The sequence below is a fragment of the Mustela nigripes genome, chromosome 13 (genome assembly GCF_022355385.1).
Source record: "Mustela nigripes isolate SB6536 chromosome 13, MUSNIG.SB6536, whole genome shotgun sequence".
NCBI lineage: Eukaryota > Metazoa > Chordata > Mammalia > Carnivora > Mustelidae > Mustela > Mustela nigripes.
The window spans coordinates 74,484,385-74,507,897 of NC_081569.1; positions in this window are offsets into that span (position 1 = coordinate 74,484,385).

Sequence of the window (23,513 nt, forward strand, 5' to 3'; positions counted from 1 at the left end):
TGCTGGGTCCAATTTTAAAATTAAGCTCTATGTCTTTCTTATCTCTCTCTTCCTTCCATAAGCAACCAGCCTGTTCCATGCTATCAAGCTTTTAGCCATTTCTGCATTTCAAATAGAGTCCTGAAAATTCCTTCTGTAAATCAGAGAGTTTATCTGCATTTGCTAAGCAACTGATTTAAGAGAATAGGATGTATAATTGTGCCAGACCCTTAGACAGCTCATTATATGTTTAAGTTTTAAATTTATTGCTTCAGGAAAAATGTATTAAAGCAAAATCACAAATTCCAACAGCATACAGAAGTGACTATACTAAGTGCAGGTATTTTCACTGTTCAATCTTTCACTGGGGCAAATCCATTTGTGAAAGCAAAGATAGCATGGAAGGCTCTTAATAAATGTTCATCCAGTAAGCAGATGCATAACAAATATTATATTTCAATCCAGGTGATTGATTTCTTTCCTTTTCCTCCTGTTCTCTCATGTTTCCCTCGTGGAATTGATTGATTGATTGATTTATGTTCTTTTTTTTTTTTTTTTTTAATTTGCTTTTCGCATTTTATTGACTACAGGGGAGGGGCCTCCTCTGTGTCACAGGGCATGCTCACAAGTTCTTCAGCCACTCCAAGCTGGGGCCCTGGGGGTCCTGAGGGTGGCTGGGCACATCAGGCATGTTTCCATCATCCCGAATTGATTTATGTTCTTAATATTTATTGCATTTCACTCTGATTAGCACTGGGCTAGGTCAATTATGAATGAGAAAAGGCAATAGAGTTCGTAAGGAGATGGAATCAAAATGTTAAGACTGCATTTATACATGAAGATTAGAGAACAAGGTGGTAGTCATTCAACAGGTATTTAGTAACTACTTCTTGTATTAGTTAATTGTTTCAGATATTGGTGATAAATCCTTATGAACTTTACATTTGACTGGAGGGAACTAAATATTAAACAGGAGGCATGGGTAGATTAGATGGTATAGTATTAGTAATAAGAATCATGATTAAAATGAAGGAGGGGAGAAGAACAGGAGTTCAAGGGGGTGAAGGCCTAGGATTTTAAACAGGATGATCTGGACAAGCTACAGTGAGAAAATCATTGAGTGAAGAAGAGGAGGTAGGGTGCAAGTGATGACATCACAAGAGTTCATGGTTTATAGAAAAACTTCAGAGTGGGTAGATTCTTTGTATTTCTAAACTCTAAGGTAATTTCAAAAGAAGCATGTACCATTTTAAGAAATCAGCAGTCTTGAAACCAGGATCAATACTCTAAAATCAGCCTGCTTAGTAGTCCATGGGTCTGAACTGCTAGGCCTCTCCCATCCTGTTCTCACATCCAGTAGAGAGGAACGTCTGGCTGAGCAGATGGGCTGTTAATAAGCTTGACTCCTGTTGTGCCATTGGACTCTTCATCATCTAGGCAGTGTGAGATGTGTCACAGGTGAGTCACGGAGCTGGATGAGGCGGATGGCACCTGTTAGGGTTGGATAAGACAAGCATCTTATGCATATATATGGAAGAGCAAGCAGTCGGTGCCAGTTGGTGGGTGGGAGGAAACCGACTACCCGGAGAATTTCCACTGGGAATATCCTCTCCTGGTAGAAAACTTGGAAGGTTGATCACGCTATTTCTTTCTCCATCCTAATGAGGCTCTTCAGAGTTTTACAACCTAAGAAACAGGCTTTGAGAGGTAACTTCTCCAAAAACATTCCTCTAAGGAAACAATTTTTTGCTCTCTTTGACTGGCTCAGGTATGACTTTACTATTTCTAAATTCCTATTGAATTCTGCTCTGAAGTCTTCTTGATTATGGGATCAGGATGTAATTCCCTTGAATGTTACCCAAAGGTGCTCTCTGTCCTTCAGCATATAAAATACAATGTCACTTTGAGTTTAGTCATCTCTAAAGATGGAAATAGGGAAGGAAGTTGGTATTCTAAATAACATATTTAATAATATGTTATTTATACCAGCCATGTGCATATGGCTAATGAATGATTATACATTCCAAGTAAGTCATAGGATCTAGTTACTCTCTCATCAAATTCAAATGGTATAGCTAGAAGTGAAGTTTTTCTTTTCCATAAAATGTTAGGAAAGATTAATATGTTTTATTTCATGGTATCTAAATGGGAATACATTTGCTAGAAGAAAATATGACTATTATGTAGTCACTTTAATCCCAAATTGCATTTAACTATCAAAAAGAACAGGGGATATAAATCAACATTTCTTGGGCACCTTTTATGCATTGAGTGCTTCGCATACATGGTTACTTATTTAAACTTCACAAAAGCCCCACAAAGAAGTCATCATCCCTAACTATTGGTTAGGAGAGTTTAAGAAACTTGCCCAGAGTTGCACAAGAAAATAGTGGATCCTAAATTGAAGTCAGGCCTTTTGGACTCCAAACCTTTCTTCACCACTGATACAATTAATATCATTAGTTACTTGCTTATTTATTTTGTTATCTCTTCAGCAGATAATTGGTATTAGGAGCAACTGATTAAAATACTATACTATTCAAAAAAACAGTATTGGCTTGCTGTATAAGTTATCTGTTGCTATGTAAAAGTGTCCTAAAACTTAATTACTCCAAAACTTAGCAGGGAAGACAGTGAGTATTTATCTCACGAAGTTTCTGAGAGTCAGGAATCTGAGAGCCACTTGGTTGGGTTATTCTGGCTCAGGTTCTCTGATAAGGATGCATTCAAGCTGTTGACTGGAGCTGCAGTCATCTAAGAGCTTGTCCCAGGCAGGATCCGCTTCCAAGATGGCTGCCAGCAGGAGGTCCCAGTTCCTTAACATGTGAGTCTTTCCTTAGGGTTACTCATGACATGACATCTGCCTTCTCTCAGACTATGTGATACAAGAGAGAAAGAGAGTGACCAAGCTGAAATCTGTAGCATCTTTTGCAACCTAATTTTGGAAATGATGTAGTACTACTTCTGCTACGTTCTGTTGGTCATTGTCGGAGGGGCTACACAGAGGTGTGAATACCGGGAGGCTAATTAAAAGCCTTCTTGCAGATTGACTATTACCCTTCCTGCAACTTAGTCTTTTGTTTTTGTCTGAGAGTCAGAAGAGTCTTCCATAAATTGATTTTGGTGGCACTGTGTGCCTGCTTCTTTCATGATAATACTTGAAGGTTGATTAATTTGACATTATCTCATCAGCTTTGTCTCAGGTACATGCATTGGGAAGAAACTCGATAATTACTTTCATAGAGCTACGCAGGCCTTAAATGCTTCCTCTTTTAATGAAGGAAGGACAGAATTCTGCATCCTATATCTTATTTTTAACTCTAAACATACTTCCAAACCTTGGCATCCTGTGACTGCAATTTGTCTCAGTAATGGTTAAAAGAATCCAATAATAGCTGAAAAAACTCCAGGGCCATCTTGCTATTATAAACTTTTCTATTATTCCTTAACTGTGCTTCCTTTTCTTTGATCTTCACTTGTCTCAGAGTTGAAGTTGGAAAAGGAAGAGTGCATATTCTTCCCCAGTGCAAAATACTATTTAGACTGTACCCATTTGGTTTTATACATAAGTTCCCAGGGAATGAACCCTTGAGTTGACTCTCTGAATTAGGCTTTATCTTCCCAGGGCATCCAAGGAAGGCCACCTGTGTCACTGTGGAGAGTGCTGTAGCTTCTCCCTGCCACCTGCTCAAGGTGTAAGTTTATATATATCAGTTCTTTCCTTTCTCAGGGTAACAATTCTCTCTCCAGAACTAGAAAACAATCCAGAGGTTCTATTATCAGCTACTTAAAAAAATCTCCTGGGTCTCTCATTTGAAGTAGCTTCCAGAGCCCACATCACCAAACTTTTAGTGTGTTATTTCTCAAAGTTTAAAAGAATCTTTCATGGTGTGGAAATGCTAGTTAAAAAGGCAGATTTCTGGACCCTCCCTAGATATTCTGAATTAGAATTTCTTGGAATTGGGGCCTAAATATACCTATGGTTTAAACTTAAATAACAGATTCATTAAAATTTAATTCTCATAACATAAAATTCACCCTTTTAAAGTATACAATTCAGTTGTTTTCAGTATATTCAGAAAGTTTTGCAAGCCATCACCAGTAAGTAATTTCAGAATGCTTTTATCACTCACAAAAAAAACCCTGAACCGATAAACAGTTACTCCCCATACCTACCTCATCCAGCTCCTGGAGACCAATAATCTACTTTTTGTTTCTATGGATTTGCTATTTTGGACATTTCATATAAATGGAATAGTATAATATGTGGCCTTTTGTGATTGCTTTTGTTCATTTAGCTTAATACTTGCAAGGTTCATCTATGTTGCCGCATAAGTCAGTACTTCATTCCTTTTTATTGCCCAATAATAACTCGTTGTATCGATATAGCATACTTTATTCCTTCAACAGCTGATGGATATTTGGTTTGCTTCCACTTTTGGCTATTATGAATAATGCTGCTCTGAACACTCATGTACAGGTTTTGTGTGGACATATGTTTTCAGTTCTCTTGGGTATTGTCATGGGCTGATTTGTGCCCCCTCCCCCAATTCATATGTTGAAGCCCTAATCCCCAGTACCTCACAATGTGCCTTTATTTATAGATCAGGCCTTTACAGAGATGATTAAGTTAAAATAAAGCCATCAGGGTGAGCCCTAATCCATTCTGGCTGGTATCCCTATGAGAACAAGAGATTAGGACCTACAGAGTGATGCCAGGGGTATAGGTGCTCAGAGGGACAACCATGTGAAGAGGGAGAAAGAAGGTGTCCATCGTATGTCAACAAGAGAGGCCTCAGGAGGAATCAGCCCTGCCAGCACCCGGATCTTGAACTTCCAGACTCCAGAACTGTGAGAAAATAAATGTACACTCTTTAAGGCACCCAGTGTGTGCTATTTTGTATGACAGCTCTAGCAGACTAATAGAGGTGTGTAGCTAGAAATGGAGTTGCTTGGTCATATGGTAACTGTGTCTAACATTTTAAGGAACTGTAGCACTGTTTTCCAAAATGCCTGACATTTCTTACAATCCAATTTCTCTACATCCTTGTCAATCCTTGTTATTGTTTGTCTGTCTGTTTGTTTAACTATTATAGCTATCTTAATGGGTATGAAGTTGTATGTCATTGTGATTTTGTTTTGCGTTTCCTTAATGACTGAGCATTTTTCCCATATATACTTGAGCTTTAAAAACAAGATTCAGGAGGAATTTTCACTCAGAAAAAGCTTAAGAAGAGTTGTACTGGTATTGTAATTCAAAGTTGTTACCCACCTTGAGTCCTTGCTCTCGCACCTTAGTTATCCAAATTAACTGGCCTATGGCAAAGGATAATGAAAGATTTTATGATTAAAACAAAATTTAGCATGAGGCCAAATGGTCTTCACGTTTATGTGACCTCAGACACTCCCACCTGCTTGTCTCCTAGCCTGTGAGACTGCGACATCCAACTGCTGTCCAGAGCAGGAAGGGGCAAAGTGGGCTTTGTCTCACAGTAGGTGAGAAAGGGGAAGCCTCCTTCTTAATCTCCTGGGTGTGCTCCTGGGTAATACTAGAGACCAGACTGTCCCTCTGCTGCCCCCTCATGGATGAGCCGGAGGATGCCTCTGCTTCCAAGACAAGTTTAGCATTTCCCAGTTGGGAATTAATGTCTTGCCTAGTAGGCCTCAGGTCCTGCCTCTGGCTTTATTTAACGTCTGAAGTTACCTCCCCTTTTGTCCATTCCGAGAAATTCAGCTGTTTTTAGAATGACACTCTCCAGGTGTGATTGAGTGTTGACCTAACCCAGCTCCGAAATGCTGCTTGACAGTTTGACAAATAACAAGTTTGACAATCTTTTGGAGGAACTGCTGGGAGTGAGATTTTGCTTGTATTTCTATAATAAAATTATGATTTTTTAAAAAAATAAATAGGCAAGAACAGTCTTTTAGAATTAGGCACTGTGTAAGAAAACTGGATTCCATATGTCACTTATGTCTCTTCCTACCATTGCTGGATTGGGAAGTGTCACTAACCTGTATACTGGGACCTTAAAATGCTAAGAGGAAAAATCAGGTTCTGCTATCTGGCTCTGAGCTTTCTGGCCAGCAGGCTGCCATTGTTAACAGCAGTGATCCTAAACCCCTGAAGGGGCCATATGATTAGTTGTTTACAATTTTGAGAGAGGGTTTTTTTTAAGAAGATTTAGTGAATTTTGGGAATTCCTACACATTTATTTATATTATCTAGATTGTTTTTCTTTCTCATTTCTGCTGTTTGAGATGAGAGTAGGTAGTAGAAGGAAAATGTTAAATACTTGCATTTCAAATCTCAGCCCTACAAATCCGGGGCAGTCCCATAAAAGCAGGGAAGAGAACTAGTGTGGAAGCTTTTGGCAAAATATGATCTCTTTTTTATGATGCATTTTAGTGATTACTTCTAGTTTCTTTGTCAGGTAGTCTTTTGTGTTGCCTGAGAATAATTCAGTTGGATTTATTTTGCAGAAATGAGGATAAAATGGGACATAAAAATAGGACACATATGGAAGTGGTTAAATTCCTGTTTTCCCTTCTCCTTTCCCATTCATGGGGAAGTTTCCATTTTCCCACCATTCTTCCTCTAAAGAAGTTGTAAGGGCCAGTCTTGGATTCCAAGGCTCTACTGCTACCCCAACTCCCCAAGGGCTAGCCCAAGATTTTTGGACATGATTGGTTTGAGAGGGTTTGTGGACATTCAAGGGAGAGAGATCTAATGTGCAGTTGGACCTATGGATGACACATGTATTTTTACAAAGTTGGAAAATGAAAGCAATCTATTTACTTGATGTTTCTGTTTAAGTAGCAAAATATTTCTAATTATTATATCATAAAATATGAAATAATATAGGAGTAACCTTACAGATGATTTGTGCATAATGTTCTAGTAATGCCTAAGGAGAGTGGTAATATCAATCCAAATTACAGAATTGTCATAATGGTTTGGTTATATGGAAAGACTTTGTTAACATTTCATTGGTCACCATTGATGATCTCCTTTTATTAGATTTATATTTAACAGTGATTAAGTGCCATGATATGCTGGTAGCAGAATATAATAAGGCTTCAGAAATTGTTTCTCCCTAGTGATCTTATAATCTTGCCTTATGCGCGTGAATTTTCTTATTTCTTTAGTATGGACTGCAGAACCGTTTGCATTATTATTGTTCATAAATTCTGCCCAGATGAGATTAGTTTTATAGATGTAGGATCAATAATACTTGAACACATTTGCAGCTATGTACTGCTCAATATTGCTCATTAATGGCTTTAAAAGAATCAGTGCATTTTGCTAGAAGCAAAGATAATGAGCCATTGATTATCCCTGCACAGCACAATTTACGGCCTATTTTATTTTTAATGCAACGTTAAATTAATTTGTAAAAGATCAGAAGCATTGCTTTATTTCCAAGCTGTGATTAAACAGTTATTGAACTTTCCGTAGAGAACATTAATCAATTCTCATCTCTTCTGATCTCCCAGAGTGCTTTGGAAATGAAGATGAATAGCTTGCGATCACCTGTACTTCTTAGGAGGCAGCACACCCAGAGGAGAAAACATCCTTATGGGGCTTAGCTGTGTGAGATGGGATGTGTCAGGAAGGGTCCTATGTTGTGATGTTGTTTTCCAAGGTCGTATTGTGGATATGTTCTAGATCATTGAGTGGGGAAATAAATTTTATTAGAGTTTTATGTGAACGCACCTTGAGGAGTGTACAGATACATAAGTTATAAAGCATATATGATTTATAGGGTTTTGCCTTGGATGGGTAGGTAATTAGGCATATCTAGCCCTATACTTTAAGATCACTTTTTAAAAATTAACAAATTTGTAGGATTTTCCCCTTCTTTGTGACTTCCTGACAATCTTCTATTATTGACCAATTAGATATGAATTATACATAAGGATTAATATCACTGTGGCCAAGTGCCCAGGCCATTAGAATAATCTTCAGATTCACTGATTTCAGAAGAAAAGGACTGATTTATGTTCTCAAAGTAATTTATAGTAGAGCATTTGGGAACAATCCTAGGGAAATGAGATGGACAGAGTAGAAGAAGGTGTTATGTGGATCCAGATGTCATGGTCTTTGATTAGATGATAATGGAATCCTAACATGGAAGATAAGACTGTTCTGTCCGGGGACCAGCAGGATGTAGAGCCTCCTTAATTACAATAAGCAGTACAGATTTAGAGCAATGAAGAACTATAAGCAGACTTATCTATTAAGCAAAGGGCAAGTTCTGGAATGGTTTGGGTAAGGCAACTATCTGGGTGAGGTTAAAAGGTCCCAATGGAACTTGGTATCCAAAAGGTGGATTTGAATCTGGTGAGCAGTTGCATTACAGGCCTAGAAAGAGGCCATGGTGGTCCTAGCAGTGGGCCACAGCCCAGGGATTGGGAATTCAAAGGTAAATCTCTCTCAGAAGTCTTGTAGGACAGTTAGGGAGAAATGGTGAGCTTAGGATTCCAGTCCTTCTTTACCAGAGCTGAGTAGCATTAAAGTTAGAATGAATTTGATGATGACATTCACTCAGCATCAGGCATTTACTATCCGTGCTTCTGCAGATCTGACTTCTTAATTAGGTAGCAGGGATGCAAAGGGGAGGTGAGGGACCTAGAGGGGAACTATAGACAGTGGAATGCCTTCAAATGGCACTACCACGGAGCACAGATGAAAGTTAGCCACTGCTGGCCCTAAGTGTAGGGAGATGGAGTGGCAGTCATCTAGAAGTGGTGCTCGGTGATGGATGGAAGGCTCATCTCTTCTGAAATGGTTCTTGATTGGCCTCTGTCTCTCTTGGTGTTTTCAAACTTGTGTTTTTGTTTTTGTTTTTGTTGTTTTTTGTTTTTGTTTTTGTTTTTTTTTTCCTTAAGGGTTCATTCACTGCTTAGATGATTACCTGTAAAGAATAGATATTTTGTTTGGATAAAGAAGTCCTAGAAGTTCAATGTTGACATATTTTGGTTTATCAGAGACCTAGGCACAGAGTGAATAAGAGACAGAGAGATCTCCTAAGAAGGCTCAGAAGAAGAGAAAGACAAGGATCAGGGGCTTAGGTTGGTATCTGCAGATCATAGGTCTGGGGAGTTGTGAAGGCTGCTGGTGCTATGGAGGAGTGGGAAAAATTCAAATGAAGGAAAGCAGGGTTTTGGTAAAAGCAAAATGCAGCTACCTTATCATGTTGCCCAAGAGCAGTTCTGTACAACAATAATTCATCAGGTTAAATGAGGTTCGCTAATGAAGGAAGGTTGAGTCATGACTCTGTGTATGTGTATGTGTGTGTGTGGTGTTATGGCATGTGGCAAATGAACAACTGATGAAATTAGACTAGAAATCTACAAAGGCGAGGGCATAGTGAACAGTGCAATGTACTAAGGGGTAGAATGGCTGTTTGGGTGGGGGTATTGTACATCCTACACACAAGAAAGGCAAGATTAGACATAAAAAGGGAAACAAGAGGGACAAGTAAAGGGATTCATATATTTAAATATGTAGTGAGGTGTTCATTAAAGGGTTGTAATGAGTGACCTAAGGAGAACTTGAAAGAGGACTGAGGAGATGTTCAATATTTATGGATTCAGTATACGTGGCTATAAACTTAAAAAAATGTAGCAGCAAAGGGCTTGTTTAAAACCTTTGAGCTTGTTCAGCACTGAACCCACACCATTGCTATTTGGTTCTTTATGAACCAAGTAGAAGTGTACCCTGTTTGAAGAAATAGAATTATGGAAACATATATATGTATATATATAAACAGATTGGGGGTGATTGGTTACTTAATTTTTTTTAAAGAGTTATTTATTTCTTGGAAAGAAAGTTCATGCATAACACAGGGAGAGGAACCAAGAGAAGGAGAGAATCAGACTCCGCAGACTCTCTACTGAGTCCAGAGTCTAAAGCAGGGCTGGGTGCAGGGCTCAGTCCCAGGACCCTGAGATCATGACCTGAGCCTAAATCAAAAGTCAGCTGCTTAACAGACTGAGCCACCCAGGTGCCCCTAGGGGGTGATTGGTTACTTTAGAAAGTCATTCTACTCAGCATTAATTATGCAATCTTAGGAGCCTCATGTCTTAGAATGGGCAGTACCATAGGGGAAACCTGATCTAAGCTCTTACCAAGGCAGGAAATCCATCACAAGCAAATTTATTACATATTGTCTTAGTGTTATTTTTTATAACACCTCATTATTTTCTTAATAAAGAAAGAATTATTAAAGAATTATTTTCTTAATTTATAAATGGGAAGAAAAAGGACGATGTCCAAAGTCACTTAGCAAACTATGCCCTGATTTCTAGCCCTGATTTCTTCCTGCTCAGCTGTGTAGTCACTCCCTTCCACCATTATTGTCAGATGCCTCCTCTCTCTGATGCATTCCACTTAAGTGTGTGATTATGGAGACAGTTGGAAGGTAATATAGCTCTGGACTCACATAGACCTGGGTTCAAACATTTGTTGCAAATAATGAAATGGGAGTCTGCTAAATTGTTTGTGAAATGGTGTACTTCATTACTTTTTTTCTTATAAGGACCAAGATAATGAATGTCAAGTGACTAAGACAGTACCTGGCACATAGTAGGTGCTCAATAAGTGTTAGACGGCTACTCCACATATGCCTTAGTTGTCTATCCAGTTGCCTGTGAATGTATAGCTAAGTTGTCTTTAGGGACAGGCTAATTTCTGCAACTATATGTCCTTTCTAAAAATGTAGTTCATTTCTTTTTAACATGTGCCATTCATCTAAGCATTTCTGTAGACTGTAAAGGATTCATAAAATTCTCGATTTTTGACATATTCTAGCTATCATTTTGAATTGGAGATTACTGTTTGAACTACTGGAGAACTTTGCATAGGAATTTGATTTATTTGTCTTACACCTTAACTGAAATAAACTTGGTATTAGACTTCTGCTTAAGTTAGCTGAATTAATTCTGCTTTAATTCAAGTTCATCTCTGCAGTGGAAAATGACAGGCATTATTGAGTTCTGTTACACATTTAATAAGGAATGTACACTTCTCATCCTTGCGGGAGCAATTTAATACACTGCAGAGCCTGTCAAAATTCAATTCAAGGTTGAATGACTAATGCATAAAAGTCAATTCCATATCCTATCAGAGATAAAACCAGTTATTTCTTTTTATCAAGGAGATGAGGATGCTATTTGTATCTCTGGTTGCAAAGGTTTGAAACTTCAGGCTTTGTGAAGTTAGTGATGTGAGTGTGTAGAAAACTCCGGCATTTCTGGAGTGGACTTTGTCTAAAGAAGCGAATCAGCAGAGAGAGAATGTGACTTGGTCATTCAGTCCCTTGTGCAGGTATGATTTCTGTAGCCTTTGAATTAAGGAGCGAACTCAGTGCAAAGCCAGAGAAGGAGGTAAAGGGAGGTTTCTGCAGGCTCTAATCTTTCCATCGATGTAGCTGTGGTCCCACTTTATATGTGTGCGTGTGTGTGTGTATGTGTGTGTATGAATGTGGGTGCATGCACGTAAGTGTGTGTGCAAAAATATAACCTTGGGCACTGGGCCTGGCACTACAGGCAACATCTGTTCAACAACTATTCATTGAGTACCTTCCAGACCTTACTCTGAATGATGAGGGTATAGTGAAGAAAACATTCAAAATCCCCGCCCTATGGAGCCTTTGCTGTAGTGGAGGGAGAAAAACAGGAAATAACAAAAATGACAAGTATGTGTGGATATCAGATGCTGATAGGTTCTATGAAGAAAAACAAAACAAGGGCAGAGGAAATGGGGTATTGTGGGAGCTACAATTTCTTGAATTAGAATGAACATGGGTGGTTGAAGTGACACGTACGGAAGTAAGTTATTTGGGGGGAGAGCATTTTAATGGAGGGAACGGCATTACAGAAGCATGGAGGCTGAACGTGCTGGGCATGCTGGGGAACACCCAGCACATGGGGGAACACAAGAAGGTCAGGCTAGTTGGAGCAGAGTGAAGGGGAGCAGTAAGAAATGAGACCAGAGAAATAACAGGGGTCAAAATCTTACAAGATCTTGGATGTGATTGTAAGGACTTTGTCTTGTATTCTGAGATGGGAGCTGCTGGCAGATGTTGAGCAGAAGTGACGTGATCTAACCTGTGCTATCCCTCTGGCTGCTGCATTTAGAATAGACTGTAGAGGAGCAAGGTGTAAGCGAAACAGGGAGACTGATTAAGAGGCTATGATAGAATAGTTGAGTAGTGTTTGTTGACAATGACAATAGTGAGGAATGGCCTTGAGAGTGGATGGCAGAATCTGGGAGAGGACAAGGTAACTGGAGGAGAGGAGACCAGGCTATTGGTAGGATGATCTACGTATCCGATGCAAAATGTTATGTCAATGATATAAATATAGGTTAGTATTTCCTTCATGAGTCAGTAAATCAAGGCATTTAATTCATTTCTCCTGTATGGACTGTGCTACACAGAATCTTAGGGAAGAAAAAGAGAATATAATATATGTTTTCCTTTATGACACTTATAGAATATTCTGGCATATGTAGAGAAATCAACAGAACAGTAATTTTCAAAGCAACCCACCATGCAGTCATCTAGCCAACTTCCTGGTAGAGGTGTGAACAGAATTACCGAGGCTTAATTGCGGAAGCCTTCTTAAAAAGATGGGTATTGATTGAGTCGGATTTTGTAATAGGTGAGATTCTCAAACCATTTTAGAGGTAGGGAGAAAGAAGAAATTCCAGAGGGAGGAAATTAAATGAGGTCCATGTGGAAGACGACAAAGTCAGCATGTTTGGAATGGATGGTGAATGGAAAAGAAGGTTTAGAAATTAAACTAGGCAAGTCTTCACTGTGGCATTGTTTGGGATTTGAACAGAGCACTCTGAATCAACAGTTTGATGTCATGAAAATGCTGTTGGAGCAGTCTGGGTGTGGACTGAGCATGCGTGCTCTATCTAGCACAGCACTGGAGGACCAGGAAGGGTGTGAAATGCAGTGTGACACGGAGGATAAAAGCTAGACGCCATGGTGTGGAACCGGATGTGGCATGCAGTGTGGTGGCATTAATGGGGAGGATAGGGGGGGGTGGAGAACATGTACTCAGAGAAAACGTCAGGGTTAGAAGACAAGGTTCCGAAGGCAGAGCGAGACCAAAAACCTCGCCTTCACTGTTGACTCCTCTCTGTTATACCTCACATCTGGTCACTTACAAGCCATATGAAATCTACGTTCAGAAGTCGCATAGAAAGGAACTATTTCCTGTCACCTCTACCAGCTGGTCCAAGCCATACTGTTTCAACAGTTTATGTTATTGACTGTTTTGCTTCCTGTTTGCTGCCCTTCTGGCCTTGTGTTATACTCACAGCCCAATGCAGGTTTTCTCAACCAGGACACATGCTGACATTATGGGCCAGATAATTTTTTGTCGTGGGCAGTTGCAGGATGCTTTGCAACATTCCTGAACTTTACTCATGTGCCAGTAGCACACCTTCCTGACCCAAGGCATCCAATCCAAAGTATCCCCAGACATTGTCAAATGTCCCCTGACTGGTGGCAGAGGGGGAATTACCCTCAGTTTAGAATCACCGAGCTATAGTGATTCTTTAAATATGTAAGTCGTGTCAAGCTGCCTCTTGGCTCAAACCTTTTAGTATCTTTTCCTTTTGCCTAAAGAAAAAGCCTAAGTTCCTCCAGTGATCTCTAAGGCCTTACCCAGTGTGGGCTCATGAATTCCAATCAGGTATCTTTTTTCACCTTGTCTTCTCGCTCACTCACTTCCTAGCTATTCCTGCTGTACCCCAAACATTCCAGGCACACCCTCATAGAAGGGCTTGCTCCCTCGCTCTTTGCTTCATCTAGAACATTTTTCTTCTCAGGTATCTTGAGGGTTGCTTCATTACCTTCTTTAGATCTTCACTTGAAGATCACCTTCTCAGGGAGGGCTGTTAAATTTATCCCCTTTCCTACTTTAAATTTCTTCACACACTTACCAAACATGGTATAATTAACTATTTTCTAATTTCTTATTTTATCCACCAGTCTACTAGGATATAAGCTCCAGAAGGTAAGGGTTTCCTTGGTTTTAGTCATTTCTAATACTTTGAACATTGTCTGCACATAGCGTTTGCTCAGTCAACGCCTGCTGAATGAGTGAATGAATGAATGAATGAATGGCAGGCCAGCAGGGGAAGCAAGTTAAGCCACAGGTCTGATCTAGGTTGGAACCCCCACCCCCCAAAACCTTCAGAATTTGGAGTCCTTCTTGTACAGTTCCCTGCCGCTGCCCTCCGCTGTAGAGCATGGTTTTGCTATTGTAGGAATCAAGCAGAGGCAGCCAGTAAATACCCAGGCTGGGGCACTTGCCAAATGCAACAAATGCTGTTTAGAAACAAAGGAGTCTCTCTAATGGAGACATCAGCCATTTGTTAAACAAACCATTAGTTTGGTGGCAGAAGCTGCACATGTGATGAATCTACTAATTTACAGATCATTATTGGACATTAGTTAATTGCCAGACAACTCCATGGCCTAGGAAACACTGGGGAAGCCTCTATTACTAAGGAGATTGGATAACTCAGCTCTTAATAATTAGGGGGCTTCTATCTTTGAGTGAGTGAGTGAGTGGGGCGAGTGGGTCCTCCATTTCCCTGGTGTTCCACTGCTACTTCTAGAATTGTTTCTGAGCTTTCGTTCTTAAATATAAATTATACATAATGCTAAATATTTAAATGGCACAGAAAAGGTAAAAAGTTAGAATTAGTTTCTTTACCCAAAGTCACCTTCCAGATGCATTTTATGCATGGCCCACAAATACACACACACACATACACGTATATATACATATGTGTGTGTGTATATAAATATATCCCAGCTACATATAGTAACCACACATATATATGGTTATATATATTTATGTATACACTATAGATATATACCACAAGTAGTAAATGTTATGTACGGTTTAAATTTAGTGTGTAGGTACTATATATTGTATATATTACATTCAGACTGTAACTATGCTATACATAGTATGTAGCTATTATATATGTGTGTGTGTGTGTGTGTGTATGTGTATATATATATTCTCTATACTCACATGTGCATATACTTAAAAATGTCACAGACAGGATCTTCCGGTTTCACATCAGATTTCACTTAATGGTATATTTAGAATATTTTTAAAGCACAGATATACTTAGTTCTTCTTCAATGGTTGCATAGTATTCTATTTGTGTGTGTTTAATAATCAGACATTAGTGATAGTTTGTGTCTAGGTTTTATTTATTTATTTATGCTCTTACATTTATCTATTTGTGCTTTTATACAGATAACAAGATGAAGTTATCTCTCAATATACCATGACATAATTTTGTGATTATATCTGCAAGGCAGATGCCTAATAGTGGAATTTCTGAGACAAGGAGTATTTGCACTTAAAAAGGAAACTGCCATATTTATACTCTAAACAGAAGGATAGGAGACTGCCTACTTCCATTAACTTTTGCTAACCTTTTCTACTTTAAAACTTTTTGATTTGTGCCAGTTTGAAGGTTAAAGAAATTACGTCTAATTTTTTAAATTTGCATTTCCTTAATTCTGAGTAACGTTGAATGTATTTTTTCCACATACCAATCAGTCCTGTATTTGTGCATATGTGGGGAAAGAAGGTTAGCCTGTCATTCAAAAGCTGTGCCTGGTATTTTTTTTGCTGATGGTTATATACCTCTAGATAGGACTTACTGTGATTTGTTCTCTATCTCCTCCCATACAACTCTGTAATGAAAGAACCCTGCTGTGTTTATCTAATCGTTCCTATTATTTATTCCACAGTTTGGTAGATGGTTGGGTTTCTCTTATGTATTTGGATGTTGTGAAAAATTGATGAGGAGTCAGCTGGTGAAAAGCAACTGGGATGGTACAGCTAGTGGAAATGGCAAAATATCAGATATAATGGTTGAAACTTATAAAAATTATGAATTAAGTAGTTTTTTCTTAAGATTTTGTTTATTTATTTGACAGAGAAAGAGAGATCACAAGTAGGCAGAGAGGCAGGCAGAAAGAGAGAGAGGGGGAAGCAGGCTCCCCGCTGAGTGGAGAGCCCCATGTGGGGCTCAATCCCAGGACCCTGAGATCATGACCTGAGCAGAAGCAGAAGCTTAACCCACTGAACCACCCAGGTGCCCCTGAATAAAGTAGTTTTGAGGATATTTGGAGCTGGTTAAAACGGGCAATTTGCTAGAAGTTTAAAATAATTACATTTTTATATTTATATAATCATCATATTTTTACAGTTTCTGATGCTGCATGACATTTTCACTTTAGTTGTGACATTTAAGGTAAAATAGTGAATATTTCATTTGTTCTTTCATTCATTCATTCATTCATTCATTTGAGAGAGAATGGGAGCATGAGTCAGGGAAGAAATAGAGGGGGAGGGATAAGTGGGCCCATGACCCTGAGATCATGACCTGAGCCAAAACCAAGAATTGGATACTTAACTGACTAAGTCATGCAGGTGCCTCTAAAATATTGAATATTTTAAATATGCGTGGTTCACTTGAGGTCTTTTATGATTTTAATTATTATTATTCTACCAATGTTGATATTTTCTTTGTAAAGAGTTGTTGTTAACTCAAGTGTGACATTTTTAAATATCTGGACACCATTTTTTTATGAAGGCAGAAAGATAGAAATTACACAGAAAACAGGAAAATAGAAATATTATGGTACACTTTCACTTCATTTGCTGGGGGAGAATTTTTAAAAATATGGTGTGATGCTATCCTCACATTGGATTAATAATATTTGGGGTGCCTTTTCAGGCTGAATATCCCTTGGAATTATTGTGCATATCATATTAAAGTCTCCTTTTCAAGCAATGAAAAATCTTAAGTATTGCCTATATCATTTAAATGGATACATGGATTTCATTATTCTCTCTTAAAAGTAATGAAAGACAGTTTGGCTCCATAAGGAATTATTTTAAAATTAGGATTGCCCCTATTTTTGTCTGTGATGTTCAAGTATAAATCTGGAAGAATACATGCCAATATAAGAGTGGCCCCTTTTCAACGGGTGGTTCTTATAGGAATATACTGGAATATTAAAGATAAATAACATTCTATTGAATTCTTATCTTAAATGTAGTAGGAGAAAGGAAACACAGGAATGTTGCAATGCTGTATCAGAACATACAGAGCTAGGGGGGAAAAATCAGCATTGGGCCAAGAAAACAGATTAAAACAGGTTTCATGGGGCGCCTGGGTGGCTCAGTGGGTTAAGCCTCTGCCTTCGGCCCAGGTCATGATCCCAGGGTCCTGGGATCGAGCCCCACATCGGGCTCTCTCCTTGGCGGGGAGCCTGCTTCTCCCTCTCTCTCTCTCTCTCTGCCTGCCTCTCTGCCTACTTGTGACCTCTCTGTCTCTCTCTGTCAAATAAACAAATAAAATAATTAAAAAAAAAAAAAACAGGTTTCATTATTTTCTGGCAAGAATCCTTACCAGAGAGGGGAGAAAAGAGAGAGAGAGAGAGAGAGAGAGAGAGAGAGAAGGAAAATGAAAAACAGGAAACTGTGGAGCTGTAGGTCCATTAGGTGGAAAGTGGAAGTGAGCAGACCCAAACCAGAATGTGTCAGTAGACAGGCCAGGCCACTCAAGTTGGACTTGTCTTTCTGCAGTAAATTTAATTTTTAACTTCATATCTTCTGAAGTCAGTGAGATATCCCTGTGTCTGATCTGCTGGAAAAACAAAGGGACTGTTGTTCAAGGTCCATAGTATTTTATTTCTTTTCTGGAATATGGGAAGTACAAACCCCAAAGATGTAAAACTTAAAAAAAAAAAAAAAAAGACATAGGGCATTTATCTAAAGCATTACTGTTTTTTGTTTTTTTTTGTTTGTTTGTTTTGTGTGTTTTTTTAAACAATGCTGAGAGTAACACCAGGGTGGTTATGACTTTTGAATTTACTATTATAGGCTCTTGAATTTTCATAAAACACATTGTATTGGTTATTTTTATGTATAAATTTGACTGGACTAACGGGATACCCAGATAATTGGTAAAACATTATTTCTGAATGTGTCTGTGAGGGTATTTCCTGGAGAGATTAGCATTTGAATTGGTAGACTGAATAAAGAAGATTGCCTGCTCACTAGTGCTGGTGGGCATCCTTCAACCTGTTGAGACCCTGAAGAGAACAAAAAGGTGGAGGAAGGGAAGGCTCAAGCCATCTGCCTGAGCTGGGCCATCCATCTTCTCCTGTCCTCAGACATCAGAGCTCCTGGTTCCCAGATCTTCAGTCTTGTCCTGGGTCTTAGACCATTGGTTCCCAGGTTCTCGGGCATTGAGATCCGGACCAAAACTGCACTACCTGGTTCCCCAGGCCTCCTCCAACTTGCAGATGGCAGGTCATGGGACCTCTCAGTCTATTTTCATGAAACAATCCCTCTTAATAAATCTTTCTGTATCTCTGTATATTTCCCTGCTTCTGTTTCTCTAGAGAACCCCAATACCCACATACTAGACAGAATTTGTTAGAGAAAGGGAATAACCACAAAATGCATGTAATCAGGAAAGAATCTTCCATGGCAACTCATTTCTTCTCTCTCTGAAATACTAGTGGAATAGTTCTTACTCTTGCATATTACACAGATGTGGAATTTAGGTGAAATTATCAAAATTAGTGAGAGCACAGAGAATGAATTAGAACGTTTCCTGATTTCAGGCTTTATTACAAAGCTATGATCACCAGAGCAGCATGGTACTGGCACAAAAACACACATAGACCAGTGGAACAGAGTAGAGAGCCCAGATATGGACCCTCAACTCTATGGTCAAATAATCTTTGACAAAGCAGGAAAAAATATACATTGGAAAAAAGACAGTCTCTTCAATAAATGGTTCTGGGAAAATTGGACAGCTGTGTGTAGAAGAATGAAACTCAACCATTCTCTAATACCATACACAAAGATAAACTTGAAATGGTTAAAAGACCTCAGCGTGAGGCAGAAATTTATCAAAATCCTAGAAGAGAACATAGGGAGTAACCTCTTCGACATCAGCCACAGCAACTTCTTTCAAGATATGTCTCCAAAGGCAAAGGAAACAAAAGCAAAAATGAACTTTTGGGACTTCATCAAGATCAAAATATTCTGCACAGCAAAGGAAACAGCCAACAAAACAAAGAGGCAACCCATGGAATGGGAGAAGATATTCACAAATGACACTACAGAGAGAGGGCTGATATCCAAGATCTATAAAGAACTCCTCAAGCTCAACACACACCAAACAGATAATCAATTCAAAAAATGGGCAGAAGACATGAACAGACACTTCTCCAAAGAAGACATGCAAATGGCTAATAAGCACATGAAAAAATGTTCATCATCATTAGCCATCAGGGAGATTCAAAACAAAACCACATTGAGATACCACCTTACACCAGTTAGAATGGCCAAATTAACAAGACCGTGAACAAAAAGTGTTGGAGAGAATGTGGAGAAAGGATAACCCTCTTACACTATTAGTGGGAATGCAAGTTGTTGCAGCCACCTCAGAAAACAGTGTGGAGATTCCTTAAGAAATTAAAAATAGAGTTACCTTATGACCCTGCAATTGCACTACTGGGTATTTACCCCAAAGTTACGGATGTAGTGAAAAGAAAGGCCATCTGTACCCCAATGTTCATAGCAGCCATGGCCACAGTCGCCAAACCGTGGAAAGAACCATGATGCCATTCAATGGACAAATGGATAAAGAAGATATGGTCTGTATATACAATGGAGTATTATGCCTCCATCAGAAAGGATGAACACCCAGCTTTTATATCAACATGGATGGAACTGGAAATTATGCTGAGTGAAATAAGTCAAGCAGAGAGAGAGTCAGTTATCATATGGTTTCACTTACCTGTGGAGCATAAGGAATAACACAGAGGACATGGGGAGATGGAGCAGAGGAGTGAGTTGGGGGAAATTGCAGGGAGAGACAAACCATGACAGACTGTGGACTCTGAGAAACAAACAGGATTTGGGAGGGGAGGGGAGTTTGGGGGGTTGGGTAAGCCTGGTGGTGGGTATTATGGAGGGCATGTATTGCACGGAGCACTGGGTGTGGTGCATAAACAATGAATTTTGAAACATTGAAAAGAAACAAAAAATAAAATGAGAAAACCCCCCCAAAACAAAACAAAAACAAAACAAAAAAAAAACAACTCTGAAATGTATCTTTAAGTTACGTAGGCATAATAAAAGCTCATAGGATCATTATTTGATTTTAATTATATGTTATCTATTACAAACAGAAAACGGTCATTTCCTACAAAATAAGCATTTTTTTCCCCTGAATAAGAGAGATTTGGAAAAAATGATAAATTTTCTGATTTTAACTTGTGAAGATGCATTATCAACCAAGCAGTCAATTCTTCTTTCTTTGGAGCAGAGTGAAACAAATAACAGTATCAAGCAGTGGGGAAGAAGGGAAATGACAGGGCTCCGGGAATCAGCCAGAGGGGGACTGGCTGTGGGATTCAAAGGCTGCCACGGGAGACTGTACGCTGGGCAGGCTTCATGAGGAAATGGGAGAAAGAAGAGAAGCTGAAGGTACTCTCCATTTCTAGGGTTAGGTATTTTGGGTCATGGAATTAAATCTAGGAACTAGTATCTTAAAAATGTAAGGCTAGAATGCAAATGAATTGTTTATGGGTCATTTAAATAGAAATTCCTCCTCTTCTCTTTACAAGTGCTTTTATTTTATTTTTTATTTTATTTATTTATTTTTAAAGATTTTTTCTTTATTTATCTGACAGAGATCACAAGTAGGCAGAGAGGCAGGCAGAGAGAGAGGAGGAAGCAGGCTCCCTGCAGAGCAGAGAGCCCGATGTGGGGCTCGATCCCAGGACCCTGGGATCATGACCTGAGCCGAAGGCAGAGGCTTAACCCACTGAGCCACCCAGGGGCCCCTACAAGTGCTTTTAAAGTGGGATGTCCAGAAAGGCAGAGAGAGGGGAGTGGGTTGGGAGGAGGAATGGCATTACTTCTGAAGATTTAGGAAGCAGAAAAAGATACTTAAAAGTCATGTGGGGGAAAAGGTATAAAACGAAGTTCGTGGCAGCCAGGGAGGAAAGTTGGAGAGGGAGGTGTTCCAGTTATCTCATGTTTTGTGCAAATTACCCCCAAATTCAGGGATCTAAATTCTGTGAGTCAGGAGTTTGGGGAGTCAGGTTTGGTTCGGGTTGCAGTCCTATGCTGGCTGGGGCTATGGTGATCTGAGAGTTTGACTGGGCTAGAGTACTCTACTAGCATAGCCAGTAAATCATTGGTTTAAAGCCCCTGTTTTTCTTTATGTGGGCTGCTCCATGGAGCCACTGGAGTGTCCACAGGATGTGCTAGCTGGCTTTCCCCAGAGGGAGCCATCTAAGAGAACAAGTTAGAACTGTAATGCCTTTTCTGATAGCCTCAGAAGTAGCATGCCAGTCATTTCACTGCTTATCACTCAGATCAGCTCCGATTCAGTGCAGGCAGGGACTACACGAGGGTGTAGATGTCAGGGAATGTGGATCCTTGGGGGCCCTCTTGGACACCGGCTGCCACAAGGTACCACAGAGATAATGAATAGGGCTTTAAATAATATTTTTATATACAGTATGTCCTGTAACCTTTTCCCAGACTCCTTATTCAGTTTCCAGTAAATCTCAGATACTCACTAATGCTTTGTAGAGTTGGATTTGCTTTGGAGACCTGCTTTAAATGTGCTTAAGGTAAGAAGAGAGGCTGCCTGCGGTTTTGGACACATCTCGGTTGCATATTTAATTTGACCTTTTTTCCTTATGAAGTGATGAGTCTCTGAATTTTGTTTGTGAGAACCTCTATACAAGTGGGAGGAGTATCTAAGTCCTCTGGTCTTCTTCCAAGTTCCAGACTGCTCTCATTGTGTTACCTAAGATTAAAGGGAGAACACCTAGTTCTTTTCTTTTTCCTGGGTAATGTGCACAAGGGTGGAAAGACTTTACTTCATATTTGACCTTGAATACCTGGAGCCAGGAAACCAGTGTGAGGAAATTCTGTGTAGTCCCATTTTAGCCCTATTCACAACCCCCCACACCCCCCCACACCCCCGGCACCTTCAGGAGGAGAAACACAAGAACTGAGGACCTGGAGCAAGAGGTAGGAAGATGCAGGGAGGAAATATCTTCCCCACGAGTCCTCGGGCTAGGCAGAACTTGCTTTTCCAGTTCAGTTCATCTTCTGTTTCGTGGGAAGATGATTTGTCCTAGCAAATGAATGAGCTATGGGCAAAAATAAAATCAAGTGAAGACAAAGGTAGAGGAAATAGGCTTGGTACCATTGTGAAAAGGGCTGAAGCTCTGTCATTACCATTTCAGTGTTCCTCAAAGAGAGTTTGAGTGGTTATTGGCTTTTACAAAGGCACTCCTTGGCATGAATATTCTCTAACAAAACTGGTACTGTGATTCGATGAAATACTCAATAGCAATTCCCTCTGGAACCCATTTAAAAAGAGCTATTATTGTGATGACTAGAATATGCTAAACACATCAACTAGTATCCATTTGATTTTCTGTGAGGAGAATTATTGCAAAGGTAACCAAGCAGTTTGATTATCACAGGGAGACTTTTTATTTTCAGCTTTGTCAAGCTGTGTATTGAGTTGCTTTGCCTTCATTTAAACATTAAGTTCTGAAATTAATTTACAATAAATCCAGGGAAAAGACTCCTTGGTGCAAAGTGAAAAGCTACAAAAAAGTGGTAAATTTAGTTCCCTCAAAGTCTTCAAATTAAATTCAATTCAGTTAACATTTATTGAATGCCTGCAGGGAGCATGGCACTGTACTAGGTACTAGAATTTGAAATATGCAGAAGTTCAAGAGTTTTCAAAGTTAATTTTATAAATTTTGGATAGAGAAAAATCAGAGTCATTTACACTGTATTCTTTTTGAAGCCTACATTTCCTTTGATAAATTCCCAGATTTGGTTGGGAACTCCATGGGAATGGGGTGAGGAGAGCAGATCTCTCTCTCTCTTTCTTTTTTTGGAAGGGGGCTTAAGTTTGGGAGAAAGGAATTTTTCATATTACTTCAATAAATGTATGTTTCTATTATTTAAATATACACTTAAAAATAAAAAGAGCAAATGATAGTTTTTTAAGAAAGAAAATAAAGTAAGAAAATTCCTGCTATACACCAAAGTTAAGTGTTCAGATTTGGAACATATTTACCCTTTAAGCACCATTCTAAAAAATAATAGAATAAAGAGTATTTCTTCTATATCACCAGGAAATCAGGAATAAGCTTTAGAAGGAGAATGGAGTGAGTTTTAGAACTGCTCGAACTTGCCACGAGATGTATCAGCAAAATATGTTTACCTAAATTCCTCCAGAATCCTCCTTACCTGAAAATATTTTACATACCTGTTGGTTGGTACTTTTTCAAAGATGGGCTTAAAAGGGAAGCAAATGCAATGAGTATTTTTCTTAGGATCAAAAGCCACACTTCCTTGGTAGTTGATGAAAGCAGTTGTCCACAGCAGATCCCAAACACTAAAACACT